General features: G+C 52.3%; 1 protein-coding gene across 3 annotated transcripts in view; it reads right to left on the minus strand.

The window, feature by feature from the left end:
• Window positions 1–426: 426 nt before the first annotated feature.
• The window catches only part of BTC (betacellulin), a 392,756-nt gene continuing 376,895 nt past the window's right edge, over window positions 427–16,287 (minus strand). For all 3 annotated transcript variants that reach the window (XM_069630652.1, XM_069630651.1, XM_069630650.1), the window contains one exon: window positions 427–797. The gene's annotated coding sequence lies outside the window, so the exon portion shown is untranslated. The remainder of the gene's footprint in view (window positions 798–16,287) is intronic.

Raw genomic sequence — 16,287 nt, forward strand, 5'->3', positions numbered from 1 at the left:
TCTCGTGATCAGTTGTAGAACATGGCTAGCTGTGAGGCCCAGGGGGGGATGTTTGAATAATCAGGCCGCATCACCCAGCAGGCATTGTTCATATGTGCTGGCTGGATCACCAAGCACATCATTTCAAAGGGAAAACAATGTCCTGCTGAGGTTTCCGGTTTACTCCCTACTCAATCAGTGATCTGCGTATGACACCTGTGCAGCACCTTGCCTTCTTAAAGGCCTGCCCATTTAGGTAACGGTGTGGTTAGATTTGGAGAGCTTGTCCTCTAAAAGTACTTCTTTGCACTCCACAAGTATAGTAAGTATCCTCCACAACTGAAAAGCGCGCTGCCCTATAAAGAAAATCACCGTCAGTGTACCGTTTTCAAACTGAATGTTGCAAACTCAATTGCCGTTGCTTTCATCAAGACATATACTGCCAGATTTGGCTTTTTCCATTATTTTATTGTGCCCTCCTGAGCAGGAAACATATACTCCTACTTTTGTGCGTTTGTGATCAACAAAGATATTTGAGCAATCCAATTAATTGTGTGCACACTGTGGTGAAGGTGCAGAACACAATGTTCTGGGTGAAGTGAACATTTTATTGCTAAAACACCTGCAGCTGAGGTTTTAAAAATACACAGGAAAAGAAACGTTGCAATATTAACAATACGGTTTATAAATAAGAAAAACAGTAAATATAAACTCCTTCCATATATTATATTTTTTCTGTGGAAATACTTTCTTCTCAGTTGAAAAGCAGCAACATGTATAGCTTTATGGAACCTGCCGGCAGGCGCCTTCAAAATACCCTGTAGATAGAGAAAAGGCACTTGATTAAACAGGATCCTGTAATTACAGACCAGTACATTTGCATTCACATGTACTCTTCTCAACTAAAGCAGATGTATTTGCTGGCTGCGTCACAGCGTCCAGCGTTCTTGAAATTATCATGCACACTCTCCTTCCATCCTTACAAAATAAACTCCAAACATCATACATATCTCCAAATTGCTTTTGTTTCTTTCGTTTTATGTGAATGTAACCAAGTCCAGCATTAATTATAGTCTCTGTTGTTATTCCCTCTTATACCACTTGCTCCCAGTGATGCGGTTTGCATTTAGAGTTTGGACGGATTCGCGCACACACTTCTCTGTGCATCAACCTTGGCAGTCGCACAGCTCGCACTTCGCCACATTTCCCCCCGTGCACAAATGGCTACAGTATATTTTAGAGTCGGAAATAACGACTTTGTAGTTAAGGTTAAGCTGGGGTTTCCATAGAAATAGACAACAGTGAAATGCTAATAACGTTTCTAGCCTTTTGGTAGATTGCCAGGGAAATTGGCCAAAAAAGGTGCACACATACCCTCCTGAATTCCTTAGTAAAGAATTGTGAAAACTTCGTCCATGGGGGCAGAGCGATCTGATAGGAGTCCTAAAGGTTGAATTTCCCATTCGAATTCCCATGGGAAATGTTTGCTGTGGAATTGCACCAAACCATTGCAAGGAGTAGGGCAACTACAGTGCTTTGTTTGATTTGGTGAAAATGTGTCTGTCTGTAGCATTTTAACTCATGATCATTGTGGTAGTTAAATCTGAGATTTTAAACTAAAAAGCTACAATTTGGCAAAAGTAAACTCAATTTGATTAGCTGGGAGTGGATCCACACATCACAGAATGGGGGTGTCTTGATTACCTGATGATCCCATGAGAATTCTCAAAAATATTGAATCAATACCCGATGCAGTTCCTGCAGATCTATTAAGGAAAAATGTAGCAGAAAAAAAGAAATGAAAAAGGGCATATAGCAGCCCTCTGGGACATGTTGTCTTGTCACTCAGGGGTGGTTATGGGTGAGCATCAGAAGGGTGCAATGTGGCCTTTTTTTGCAAAAGAAAAGCAAGTTGTGGACGCCAGATCGGAGGATCCGGTCCAGCAGCTCCACCACCATCTATTGATATTTTATTTCTTTTATTTTATTTCTATCGCGCTCGTACACAAGTGTGTCAGAGCGCGACAAGCCAAGTAAGGGGAACAGGGGAGAACAAAACAATGATCTTACTAGGCACAGTGACATTGAGAACGTGCATGTGCATGGGAGAATTGGAGAAGTGGAGAGTGCGGAGAAAAGGAGAAATAGATAAATAATAATAAATAAATAATAAAGGCAACAAACAGTGGTAGTGCAGCCAGCAGTTGGCAAGTGCTGGGTTTATGACAGCAGACAGGGTAGGTCTGATAAGTGCAGGAAGAAAAAAGGGGGGGCACTGTATGGGTACAGATACAGACCCCAGTGCAAGGCGTGGCCCAGAGGCAGGGCGGGAGGGTGGCAGGATGAGCAGGTACCTGGACACAGAGGACAGAGGGTGGCCAGGTGCCCGGTGCCAAGAGAGAACAGATCAGCAGGTGAGAGGGGGAGCGAATGCAGAAGCAAAGAGGAAGGTCTTGAGGTGATTCCGGAACCGGAGATGGTTCTCTTCAAGTTTTAGAGTGGCAGGGAATCTGTTCCAGAGGGAGGCCCCAGGTAAAGGCAGATCTACCCCCAGCTCGTTTCTTTGAAAAACGACTGACCTTGAGGGAGTTAGAGGTAGAGGAGCGAAGAGCTCGCGAGGGGAGGTATTTGCAGAGGGATAGCTGAAGGTATTTTGGACCCAGGCCCCAGAAAGCCGTGTGGACATTGCAGTGGATTTTGAATTTAATCATTGCATCCACTGGGAGCCAATGGAGGGATTCAGAGCTGGAGAGATACGATCCCAGGGCTTGAGGCCGAGGACAAGTCTTACAGTCCTGTTCTGGATTAGTTGCAGAGGGCGGAGTGTAGAGGCAGGTAGATTTAGAAATAGGCTGTTAAAGTAGTCCAACCTAGAGAGAACCAGAGCTTGGGAGACCATGAGCTTCTGGGGGAAGGAGAGGAAAGGCATAATACCTCTGAGGAGGTGCAGTAGGAAGTTTGACTTTTTAGAGACATCAGAGGTGTGGGAGGAGAAGGAAAGTGTGGAGTCAAAGATGAGCCCAAGGTGCTTAGCCTCACAGGTGGGTCAGGAAGCATCAAAGTACACTTCTAAAATCTTGATGAGCCATGTAAGTGTGTATTTTGTCACAGAGTGTGCAGAGAGGGGGAAGAGGGTACAAGACAAAACCAAGATCGATGTCAAAATAAGTACTGTGTTAAGGTTTTACAGGACAAATCATGATTTAGCAGGGCATGCGTAGTGGATAAATGAGAGGGTATTAAAGAAACTATAGAAAAAAGACACTCTTTCAGCAGGCATCCCTGTGAGTCCTCTTGGGTGTTCGAGACTCACCCTCCATTTTGAAAGTTCTCTGTTTGTGAGAAAGTGGAAGGTTCCAAAAGAGGGGGTGAGGGGGAGTTTCTTAAAGAAAGTAAATTATACAGGCCGATTCATGGAATTAATGTGCGCTGAAATTTCCAGCGCAAGCGTGCGAAAGCGTGCAAATCGCAGTGCCAGTGCGAAAATCGCACCGAAACCCACGCACAGCGATTCATGGAAGTCCGTGCGCATGTAAATCCCAGGATGTGCGCCAAAATTCTGCGTGGCGCACGCTGGCGCACACGTCTCCAAACAGCGTGCGCCACGCGCACAGCAAAAGCGCACATAGCGCGGCGCACACAACAAAAGTTGGCGTAACACGGGGCGTGACATGCGGATTGGGGAACAACGCGTGAAAATGTGGGCGTCACGGGGGAAGTACAGGAGGCAAGTGCGCGGAACACCCACACGCTTGCCTACAACACGTATTCATGGAATCAAACGGGGCTAACGCATGCGCCAAAAAAGACACGCTAATCCGGAAACACGTACGCCAGCAGGAAGCAGGCGTACGTGGACCCGCGCAGCATAAAAGTGCGCACAAACAACAAACAAACTCAGACGCCAGGATGAATATACCGTTCCTAGCAGCAGTGGTCGTGGGATACCGCAGGAGGAGGAGGAGGATAGTCAGGGCCAGAATTTTTACACCCAGAACCAGCCTTTTTGGGATGCCTGATGACCAGGTGTATGGGAGGTACAGGTTTCGACCTCACATAATACTCGACCTGGTCAGTGAGTGGGAGGATGACCTCACATCACCCACCCTGTGCTCCCAAGCACTCAGCTCTCTGGAGAAGGTCCTCAATCTACTGCACTTCTTGGCCGCTGTTGTGTAGTGACTACGCAATTGTTACACATGCGCGAGCGGGATCGAGGCTGGCGCATGCGCTGTTATGAATAAAGACGGTCCTCTGGCAGTTGGAGCCGGGGACCCGAGCAGAGCACACGCATCCTGTGTGGTTCCTGGTCTGTGTGTGTCAGTGTGCGTGCCAGTGCCGGTGGGGGACCTGGGAAGCCCCCACCATCTAACACTGGCGACGAGGAGGCTCAGGAGCGTCCCGTACCCGCTCCAACTGCATCGGGGTGTGAGTTGATGCTCCGTGTCGTCTCGAAATCACATGTGCGGCCGGCGGCCATTTTGTGCTATCGGAGATTGCAGCGGTTGCGGCCCGAGAGGGTGCTCGTGCGCCGGTTGCGATCTCCAGTGCAGCATTTACAATTTTTGGACCCTCCCACTGCCCTAGGGCTGTGGTTTTGATAAAGAAGGAGAAGAAAGGTGGTTTTGGTGCCGAGATCACGCCTTCGCCATCAAGTGTCATCGCAAGTACGTGGCCTGCTTGCCAGCATGGGTGAAGGAGAGAATGAGGGTGCCCTTGCGCCCATCCCACGCAGAATGCACAGCACACTAGCCCCCATGCCTGAATTTGACACCACAGGCCTACCCTCCAAGCTGGGGCCGAAATGGCTCCTGTGGGTCAAGAAACTGGAAATGTTTTTCAGGGCCTCTGGGGAAGAGGATGACGATGCCAAAATTGCCATCATGGTGTATTCTGCAGGCACAGAGGTGCACAGAATTTATGACTCTCAACATCCCGGTGGTCACGTAACATGCGGTGAAGCAAGACCTAGGAGATCACTTCCTGCCCATGGCCAACGTGGACAGTTCTGTGTGCGGCTGAGACACCTGGCAACCTCCTGCAGGTGGGTGAATGAAGAGGAGATGGTCCGTAACCAGCTGCTGCAAGGGTGCAGTTCTGGGAAACTAAGAAGGCAAGTACTGAGAGAGCCTGGTCTAACTGCAGCAAATCCTGGACATGGGAAGAGCGTACAAACTGGCAGAGGCCAGGGGGGCGAAAATGTACGCAGCCACGCACTCTAGCAAGGGCGTTTGCCATTGGACGCTCTGCCCCAGGGAGGGCGAGATGGACACCAAAGAAGGGAGATGGCCCTCCAGTGCCTGGGGCTGCTCTGTCTTGCCCCTACTGCGGATATGACTTGCCACACGTGGGGGAGTGCCCGGCAAAGTCGAGGGTCTGCGGATGGTGTGACAACACCAGGACATTATGCAAGGGTGTGCAGGGCTACCGCACCGGTAGCAGCCTCAAGAGGACCAGCGAGAGTTGGCGGGAGCAACACTCGGAGGGTGAGGGGCGCGTCGGCTGTCGCAAGGCATGCAGGACCTGAACATTGCAGAGGAGGAGGAGGAAGAGGAAGAAGTCTTCTTCATCTCAAGCATCGCCAAGGGCCCAGGAAGCCGGCAACCGACATGTACGGTAAACATCGGGGAAGTCCCCACCCCAGTCCTCATAGACACAGGGGCATCGGTCTGTGTGTTAGCAACGGACCACTATGAAGCCCACCTGAGTTGGCACAATCCACAGCGCGGTTATATGCATTTGGAGGTGAATCGCCACTCCCCATTCAGGGGGTGTTCGTGGCGCCGGTTTCCCACGGGCAGAGCAAGATAAAAGCGAGGTTCTTCGTCACCAGCGTGAGCCCGCACTCCTTATTACGCTGCGCTGCCTCGGTGGCGCTGAACTTGGTGCACTTCATGTTTGCCGTATATCACACTGACCTGGAACGCCTGCTGCAGCGCTATGACATTATCTTCCAAGGCATCGGGAAGCTAAAGGCCGACACCATATGACTTCACATCGACGGTCGGTGAGGCCGACAGCGCTCAAGCATCGCCGCATCCCGTTCCATCTGAGGGCGCAGGAGGAGAAGGAACTACAGACGATGGTCGATCTAGACATCATCGAGAGAGTGGAAGGGCCTACCCCTTGGGTCTCGCCAATAGTGGTGGCCCCGAAGCCGAAACAACCTGGGGCGGTCCGCATCTGCGTGGACATGAGGCTACATAACCTGGCAATCAAAAGGGAACGACACCTCACGCCCACCCTGGACGACATTGTCGGCGAGCTGCAGGGAGCAAGAGTGTTCTCTAAACTGGACAGGAGATCTGGCTACCATCAGCTGGAGCTTCACCCCGAGTCAAGATACATTACTACCTTTACGACTCACGAGGGGCTGTATCAGTTCAGGAGGCTCAGCTTCGGGGTATCGTCGGCAGCGGAAGTCTTCCAGAATGCCATCAGGGGAGCACTGTCGGGACTCAAAGGGGTGATCAATATGTCGGACGACATCCTGCTGTTCGCTAGATCGGAGGCGGAACACCTAAAGTGCCTGGAAAACACCCTGGAAAGGCTCCGTGGCCTCGGCCTGACTCTCCACAAACAAAAGTGTGAGTTTTTGAAAGACCGGCTGGAATTCTTCAGCTTTGTGTTCCACGCGGGGGGCATCTCCCCAGATCTGGAGAAGCTGAAGGACATCCAGGAGGCCGCCCTGCCGGGGTCACCTGCGGAAGTAAGGAGCTTCCTGGGGTTGGTCAACTATTGTGGATGATTCATTCGTGACTTGGCATCCCTGTCGGAGCCCTTGCGGGCACTGACTAGAAATGACGTGGCCTGGAACTGGACCGGGAAGGAACAGAGGGCGTTCGCCGCCATCAAGAACGCCCTGTCGGGCCAGGTGACGATGGCCTTCTTCAATCCGGACCGGGAGTCGGAGATCGTGGTGGATGCCAGCCCGGTTGGACTGGGGGCGGTTCTCATGCAGGCGGAACTCCAAGGAACCATGAGACCCATTGCATACGCCAGCAAGGCTCTCACCAAGACAGAGAGGCGCTATTCACAGATCGAGCGCGAGGCCTTGGCTATCCTATGGGGATGCAAACACTTTCGCATTTACATTCTGGGGAAGCCCGTAGTGGTGGTGATGGATCATAAGCCCCTGATCCCGATCATGTCTGGAGCGTTGTCCAAACCACCACCACGCATCGAGAGGTGGATGCTCTCGCTAATGGAGTATGGGGTCAAGCTGATGTATCGCCCTGGCACCCACAATCCAGCGGATTATCTGTCCCGACACCCGGGGGACTGGCCGGCCCAGGGACTCGGACGAGGTGGCGGACTGTGTTGAGGCGGTGCAACTGGTGGTGGAGGCAGCACTGCCCGTCGCCCTGGCGCACCAGGAAATTGTGGACGAGTCGAATGCTGACGAGGTGTTCTTGAGGATCAAGGAGGACGTGTCAAGTGTTAGATCTCTCTGCCCTTCCAGTCTGTTAGCTGGGAAAGAAAGCACGGCGTCGCCAGTTGCTCACCGGCGCATCCACGTTCAAAGACTTCAGCGCAAAACTAAAGTGTATCCTAGCAGTCGAGTGCTTCACTTATCCCGGATGCAGCGCGGTGCCTGGAAGGTAGCCTGGCAACGCTGGCGTCCTCTACACTACAGGAGCACTCGCCCTGCTGTGACGGTATCACGCAAACCAAGTCACGTGATACAGTCTTCATAAGCTCCTCCCTGTACAATCACCGGCGCTTCTGAACTTTCTTCGGTGGCGTTTTGGATTCGATTCCCGTTTCCTGATCATAGTTTTTCCTGGTCCTCCCGGTTTTGACTTCGGACTGCTTTGGTTGCTCTTTGGGATTTGCCTTTTGATGTTTTGCCTTCCTCCTCTTGAGCTCAGACTGTCCCTGATTTTGCCTTGGATTCTGAATTGGTCTGCACTGCCCACTCCCTGCTCGACATTGGCCTGACATTGGATATTGCCTTGGATACTGATTTGGTCTGCTTTGCTCGCTTCCTGCATGACATTGGATTGTTATTGGACTTTGCCTTGGATTGCTTCCACGCTGCTACCTCACCTTGAAGGATTTTGGCTTTGTTTTGGTTTTTGAACTTCCTTGCTTTCATCCCTCACAAGTACACGGACTAGAGACTTCCGTAGGTGTACGTTGTGGGTGGTTTGCTTCTCAAGCCTCGCGACTGAGGTTTGCTACGAACTTCCTCTGCCCCTCCGGACCGTTGTTACCACTGGACAGGAGTCCAACACGACTGCAGGTGTCAGCATTTCCAGCCGGGTGACTTCTTACCTGAGTTAGCAGGTTAGTGGTATTCCGTGTATGCTGTTTTGGATTGGCCTTATTGTTTATGCAAAGTCTGATACTTGCCTTGTTTTCAGCTGGTGTTGTGTCCTTCCGTATACCGTGTCTACACTTCTACGGCGCCTGGGTCATCGGTCTCCGGTCTTTCCAGTAATAGACCATTCTGGTTTTTATTTCTAATAGCCAGACAGGTACATTATTTGGAAGACTTCGTCATCTACACGACGAGGCAAGTCGCTCCATATCAAGTGCTCCCTTGGTCTGACACAAGTGGGGAATGGTGCGAGGTGTTGATGAACAATGCCAGAAGGGGCGACGATGCTCAAAAGGACTTGAGGGTGCTCTGGAAGACACATCATGAGCTGTCGGTGGCCGAGGATGGCCTCCTGCACAGGGGGCACCAGATAGTCATCCCGTGCACTCTGGTGGGCAAGGTGCTGCAGTTGGCCCACAAGGGACACCAGGGGACTGCAAAGACGAAGGCGCGGCTCCGGTTAAAAGTGTGGTTCCCGTATCTAGAGAGCAGGGTGGACGAGATTGTGCGGGCCTGCGTTCCATGCCGGCCGGCGAGTCCGGTGCAGAGGGCCGCCTATCCAAGCAATGGAGAGGAGTGAACGCCCGTGGGGGACTGTGCATGCAGACTTCGGGTCCACGGGCCGTGGAATGTACTTTCTGGCAGTGAACATTTTTGCCACCCATGGTTTCCCTCTGGAGATCTGTTTGGATAACGGGTTGCCATTCCAAGGGCAGCAGTTTGCTCGCTACTGTGAGGAAAGGGGGATAAAGCACCGGAAAGTGGCCGCGCTCTGGCCCAGGGCCAATGGGGAGGTGGAACGCTTCATGCGGACGCTCAACAAGATCTGCCGCATATCGATGAATGGAGGGGAAGATCTACGGCGCAACCCGTTTGACTTTTTGCAGGAGTATCGCACAACCCCACATCAATCTACTGGCGTCGCGCCGGCGGAGGCCCTTTTTAAACTGGTACCCAGAGGACTGTTGCCTGAAGTGGAAGGTCGGGGTCCGGGGGAGATCGACAACAACCGGGTGCGAGCAGAAAGAGCTGCCCGGAACGAGAGTGAGACGGCTCGGCGAGGATTTCCAGAGAAGGCGATCGCAATGGGGGACACCGTGCTGGTGCGAAACAGGAGGCCAGAAGGAAAACTGTTGTTGCCCTATGAGACACAGCCACTGGGGGTGACCCATGTCAAAGGGTCCATGGACACTGCGGCCAATGCACAAGGAACAGTCACGAGAAATGTGTCTTTCTTCAAGCGCATAGAGGCGGCGCCCAAGAGAGCACCACGCGGGAGCCCGAACAGCGCGCCGGATCGGCACCGAGGGACGACGGACCGCCCGAGACTCCAGGGACACCAGAGGAGCCCCCAGCCGAGGCACGTGGGTACCCGAGCCGGGCGGAGCGCAAGCCACCGCAGAGGTTCCAAGACTTTATTATGGACTCTGCCTCGTAACCGGTACGAGACTGGCCGTTAAAGTTTGAAGTCCTGTTGGTAGTTACATAAGTTGTTATGGTTTCTTGTTTGGGGGGAAAAGGAGGGATGTTGCGTAGTGACTACGCAAGTGTTACGCATGCGCGAGCGGGATCGAGGCTTGCGCATGCACTGTTATGAATAAAGACGGTCCTCCGGCAGTTCGAGCCGGGAACCCGAGCAGAGCACACACGTCCTGCATGGTTCCTGGTCTGTGTGTGTCGGTGTGCGTGCGAGTGCAGGTGGGGGCCCTGGGAAGCCCCCACCATCTAACAGCCACTGGATCATTTCAGCGCACAAGTGCTATAGTGGGGGTGGGGGGGTGTTACAGGCCACGCAGTCACGCTGCCTACACCAGGTGTTGGGCCATCATGACTGCACGCCCATCAGTCCGCAGGCACATATACCTGCCCAGAACACCTGCAGAAAGGCAGGCTGCCGTCCAGGATTTCTACGGGGTGGCACAATTCCCCAAAGTGCTAGGTGCCATTGATTGCACCCATGTGGCTCTACATCCCCCTAGGGCATCAGAGCACATCTAAAGAAACCACAAGCACTGGCATTCCATCAACGTGCAGGTAGTATGTGATGCCAAGGGAATCATCACCTCAGTATATGCCAACTATCCAGGGTCCACCCACGACAATTTCATTTACAGAATGTCAACCCTAAACCGGGACCTAGAAACTGGGCGGCATGGCGATACATGGCTGCTTGGTGAGTATAAATGCCACAGCACATGCATGCATGTCAGATACTGAGTAATGGCACAACCCCACTAATGATACCCATCATCACCTCCCCAGGTAACAGTGCCTACCCTCTGAGCACCCACATGATGACGCCAATTCGGAACCACACCACGCCACCCGAGGTAAGATACAACACAGCCCACATTGCAACCTGGGGCATAGTGGAACGCACATTCGGAGTGCTCAAGTCACGCTTTCGCTCCCTTGACCGTTCTGGCGGGCAGCTGTTATACGCTCCCCCAGTAGTGTGCAGGATCATAGTGGCAGCATGTGTCCTGCACAACGTTGCAACACGCCGGGGCCTGCCGGTGGACATGGTGGTGCCCCCACATCCCCAACAACATGCACAGCTGCTGCGCATGGGAGGGGAAAGGGCACGGGGTGAGGCAGCCTGTACGCAGCTGGTGGCTAATTACTTCACCTAAAATCACACCCATGTGGAGTGCACACAGCCCTGGCACATACTAGCTGATAATCAATGATGATGACATAAGGGGCAGTCAACTGTCACAACCATACCAGCCTGAGATTGGCCACCTGGAAGTGTTACATTGTGTGCATCCCTACCTACACAAACACCACCAATGCTGTGTCATCAAAAGACACACTTCTACGCTCCTAAATTCATTACCCCCTTGCAAAATACAACATGACAACAGTGCCATGTCACCCAACCCCTCCCCAGCACCGCCACCCAACACACCATGGCATGTCATGCTATGTGAGAGCAAACAAAGCAATCCCCAAAACCTGACACAAGTGTCACAAAGTACAGTGTCCCTAATGGAAACTGGCCACACATAATATGCTCCCAGTAATGTAGAACTAACAACACACATGACCAAATACTTACCAACAAAACAATGCAGCTACACAACCTCAAACATAGCAAAAACATGACAGTACTAAGTTAAAGTAGTGGTAGTCTTACAACCTGATTATGCCAGTACATCGACCCCTTCCAACTGTACAGTGTTCCTGCCACGCAAATGTTTAAGTGCACTGCTTACAACATGAACTCCATCTCCAAAGTAGACAGCCTTGTGAAGACATGAGGAATTAACCTGCAAATTAGGAGGAAGACATGGATGCACAAGCACATATCAATACACCATGCACTGTAGAATACAACAACAATATCCACTAGGAATGTATACACAGTATTGACTACAGACTGCCCACACAGCTCATGGGAGTCCAACGTCACTGTGTAATTCACTGTCACTTGGGCACACCCTTTGCAAGCCCATGGAAACGGGAAGCAGGAGGGGTGTGTGTCTCACGAACCCAAGCATCTAAGCCAAACTCAGGACAAGCCTGCATGTGCCCAGCCGGAATACAGTGGATGCCCACGGGAGCCACACAAGGCAACACACTGTAAAAATAATCAAATATCAAAAATGGCCATGGGTGGCCACCCAGGAGGTCCGAGGACAGGGTGCGCACCAACAGCCACCTGTGTGGATGTTGGGAAAAAAAAACACCTCCATGGGCTCTTGGCCTGCACGGCTATGCCACTGTGGGAGAACTGCTGCTGTCGCTCTCATCACCCTCTGCTGTTGCATCAGGAGGTGGTGGTGCTATGGGAGGCAGCCTACTCAAAGCCCTGATATGGTCCTCCATGGCAGCAAGCATGCGGGTGTGGAAGGTCTCGTTCTGGAGGATTATAGTGCGGAGATCCCCATGCAGCACCTGACGTGATGCCCGGATCTCCTCCCGAGTTGCCTGCATCTCAGCTGAGAGCGAACGTGTGAGCCGGTGCAGCTGCTGTTCTGTCCTCAAATTAGTGGAAGCCTCAAGGTCAACAAGAATCTCCCTGAGGTGATGGAGTTCTACCCTCAGGGCTTCCCTGTGGCCCTGGGACTCTATTGATATCGATTGGCGTAGAGTCTCCAGTGCCGCCTGTCGGTCCATGTTAGACGCCAACATGTCTTTCCTGTGTGATTGGCAAATGGGGTCTGTTGCTTGCTGTAGTTGCTCCATCTGTCTTTCAGGGGGGACAATGGAAGTGGCTACCCTCTCCATTGCTTGAGCCATCATCTCAACTGATGCTGCCTGTTGGGTTGCCATACCGTACATGGATTGTTCCCATACGGTATTGCCTGGTGGCGTACGGCCACCGCGTTGGCGGGCACCACACCTGTTTGGGGCAAGGCGATCTGCGCCTTGCTGTGCCGGCACTGCCTGAGGCTGCAGGACTGCATTCCCTCTCTGATCTGCTGGCCCAGGAACAGGATCAGATGTTGTGGAGTGTGACCCTGCATCTGTAACCGCCAAAGGCGGACTTACCAACACTGACATCCCGATAGAGGGTTCTACCCCTGGTGCAGGTGGGTTGGACAGAACAGAATCCCTGCCAGAAACACTTACCTGCGACGGCACATAGGTCTCATCATCCGAATCAGCACCTGAATAGAGGCCTGGGGAGGTGCACCCAGAGACACCACTGGACAGAATGGTCTGCAGCAAGATTGGGTTCTCACCCACCACCGCACCACGTCCCCCACTGGTGCCCGGTCGTGCCTGAGATTCCTCCTGGGTCTGCACCATCTCCTCAACCTCAACAGCATCAAGTGTGTCATCCCCTGCAAAAACATGAAAGACACAAAGTGGAAACAGGCATTAGCACCATAGCACACAAATAGGCTTGACAAGCTACAGAACCAACACATGATTTACACATGTCCCACATGACTATAACCCTCCCATGCATGCACTGTCACTGAGTTGGAAGGGGAGGCAAAAGGCAGACACTGATGACACCAAGATGGAAGAGCGACACATTTGCTGCATGCTGGGTAGCACTGCCATCACACATTGGCCTGTGAGTGGCATGTCCAATACACATATATGACACATGCCATCACACAGATGGCATGTACCATTGCCATTACATTCCACAAGTACATCCATATGTCAGTGAATGAGTACCATCAGCCATCCATGTGAGATGGACATGATGAGTTGAAAAATGTTAGTGTGACAAAATAGGCATGTGCCACACACTGCAACACATCCAGTGTACAAAAATACAGTGATTGCAGGCCGATGTACACATCAATGGTTGTGCACTTCAACATGACAGGAAACAACTATCATGTTGCACATTCAAACAGGCCCCAAAAATGTATGTGATCAGGCCAATACTCAATCAGCCTGAATGGTCAAATCATTCACCTAACAAGGTAACACATGTGGGCCAATGTGGGGTTCATCAATGACAGAAGCATGTAACAAATGTGGCAATAGGGCTGAGGAATGCGTAGCAAAAGTGGGAGAATTGAAACAATCAGCCTGTTGTTGCAAGATGGCACTTCAAGGGCAACTGCCGTAATGTTGCGCTAAATTACTACTGTGGGCAGAAGGGATACTGTCACACCCAAATCCAAGGCCGCTGAATGTTTTGCACATGGGTAACCCATACCACTCAGGCACAGACACCATCACCTGGCACTCAATCAGAACCCGTCACCCAAACAACATACACATGCATTACACACACTTGCATGGGCACTCACCGGACAATGCATCATAATCAGGTAGTTCTCCCACACCTTGGATCTGTTCCTCTGTGACGAAGGCCCCAGCAACAGACTCATGTTCAGTGAGTTTGTTGTCCTCTTGTGGAGACCCACCGCCAGTCACCAGAGTAGCGGCATGATTTGAGGCCAGCTTGCTCTTTGCTCTGCGTTTCAGGTCATTCCACCGCTTGTAGCAATCATCAGCTCTGCGCCTCACAAATCCAAGGGCACTTATGCGGTCGGCGATGATCTGCCAGTGTGCCTTACGTTGACCAGTTGTGATCTTGGACCCTGCAGTCAACAGCATTTCGTGGCTATGTGGCGACACATAGAACACAAGTGCATCAATTTCCGCCTCATTAAAGCAAGGCTTCCTTGAGGTACCGGAGTGTGTAGCCGTGTCTGGGGTCTCAGCCTGTCGTGCCAGAGCAGCCTCCTTCCTCTTCTTTAAAGGTGGAGCGGAGCCAGAGTGGCTTACGCCGCTCTGGTCAGTAGGGGCAGAATCACCGGTGGACTGGGTAGTAGGAGTGTGGGAAATGCACAATGACCATAGGTCTTGATGCAGGCATTGGTTGCAGGGTAATGTTGGCAGGGGGAACGTCAGTTTGATGGACCTGGGCTGACACTGTCTTGGCTGGGAGAGTCAGAGCTGGAGCGGATGGAGCTGCAGCTGACCCTGCAGCCTCCCCACCCTGCATACTTGGGGCAGCAGATGACATAGCTGCCCCAGATCCACGTGGCTTGGTGACAACAACTTGCACCGCCACACGTGGCCTAGACTTGCTGACCTGGAAGTCAGCCTGGGAGTCATCCTGTGCCAGGTCAGGTGCCACAATGGGCTGGTCCAACAGGGGCTGAGCTGGGATGGTGTCAGCCACGTTTCCCTCAACCATGGGGGGAGGAGAATGGGTGTCCCTGATTGTTCCTCCACACATGGGGGTATAGGGGCATCCTGCAAATCCCGGCCGCGTCCCCTACCGCGCCTACCACGCCCACCTTTTGAAGGTCGGCCACCTTTGCCTCCCTTACCGCTTGGTCGCCTCCCAACCATGGCACTGATGTTGTTGTGCATATGGGAGTTGCAGTAAACTATTGTCCTGGGCAATTGGGGGTCAAAGGGGTAGGATACCAGATGGAATTCGTACACTAGTGCTCTAACAAGGCTCTCTGTGACCCCTGGGGGAAGATGACGGGTCACGCAATGCACAGGCAGCCCAAAATCAAAAATTAACGTGCACGCAACCTCTCGTAGACCACGTGTGTGAAAAATTAACCCGCACTACGCCGTGGCACCCAGAAACACAAAAATAAGCGTACGCGGAATACACGCAGCCTACAATGACCTCTGAAGGGGAAAGCGACACACGGGGCAAGCACAGTTGCTAAGTACTTGCGGAACTCACCGTCTGCCTGGAAAAAGAACGTGAAAAATACGCGCGTGTGCGCGTTGGCAACACCCCCGCCAAAAGAAGAATTATACGCTGTCTGAGGAGACAGGACAAAAGGAGAAGTGAACTCTGTTTGAGGAAACAGGCCCAACAAAAAATCAGAAAAGAGCTGTCAGAGGTAACAGGGAGTATGAACTAGAAACGCTGTGAAGTAATTGCGTGTGAACCGACAAGAAGTACAGATTTCACCCACTCGCTCTCCACGAAAAGCACGCACAAGGAAATGGCTCCTACGCGTAGCTTTTAAACTGGCCCACACGTACACGTCAGATACGCGTGTACGCGGGCCCTTTCCTCCAATTACACGCGATGACACTCGGACGTGCAGTTTTTCCATGTGTGCTCTGTCATCACGTGCTATGAGGGAAATGGCCGTGCGCGTAATGTAACTTACGTGCTTACGCGCTAAGGGTCTTTGGTCCAATGAAATCGCGTGCGTGTGCTGACGCGCTAAGGCCCTTTCCTCGAATTACACGCCGACGTGCAATTTTTTCACGTGCCAAATCAAGCTGGCCACGCGAAAACACACGGAAGACCACGCTCCTGCCCAGAAGGCCGAATTACTGCCCCCCAGAGCCCAGAGCACGCTCCCACCTGCCATCTGCTGCTGCCTGACTGCCTGCTGCCCACGTGCCCTGCCATTTGCTGCCTGCACGTCAGCCAGGGGTGTAGTTGCTGTGACCACCCCTGCTGGGACCGAAGACTCCCGAATGGGATTCCATCGCTCCACAGCCCAGCCCAGCCCCAGGACCCAGTTGTCCACCCACTCCTGCCTCTGGGGTTGCCATGTCCAGCACAACACCATCTG

This window comes from Ambystoma mexicanum, chromosome 6q (genome assembly GCF_040938575.1).
Source record: "Ambystoma mexicanum isolate Mex_15411 chromosome 6q, UKY_AmexF1_1, whole genome shotgun sequence".
In the NCBI taxonomy this organism is placed as follows: domain Eukaryota; kingdom Metazoa; phylum Chordata; class Amphibia; order Caudata; family Ambystomatidae; genus Ambystoma; species Ambystoma mexicanum.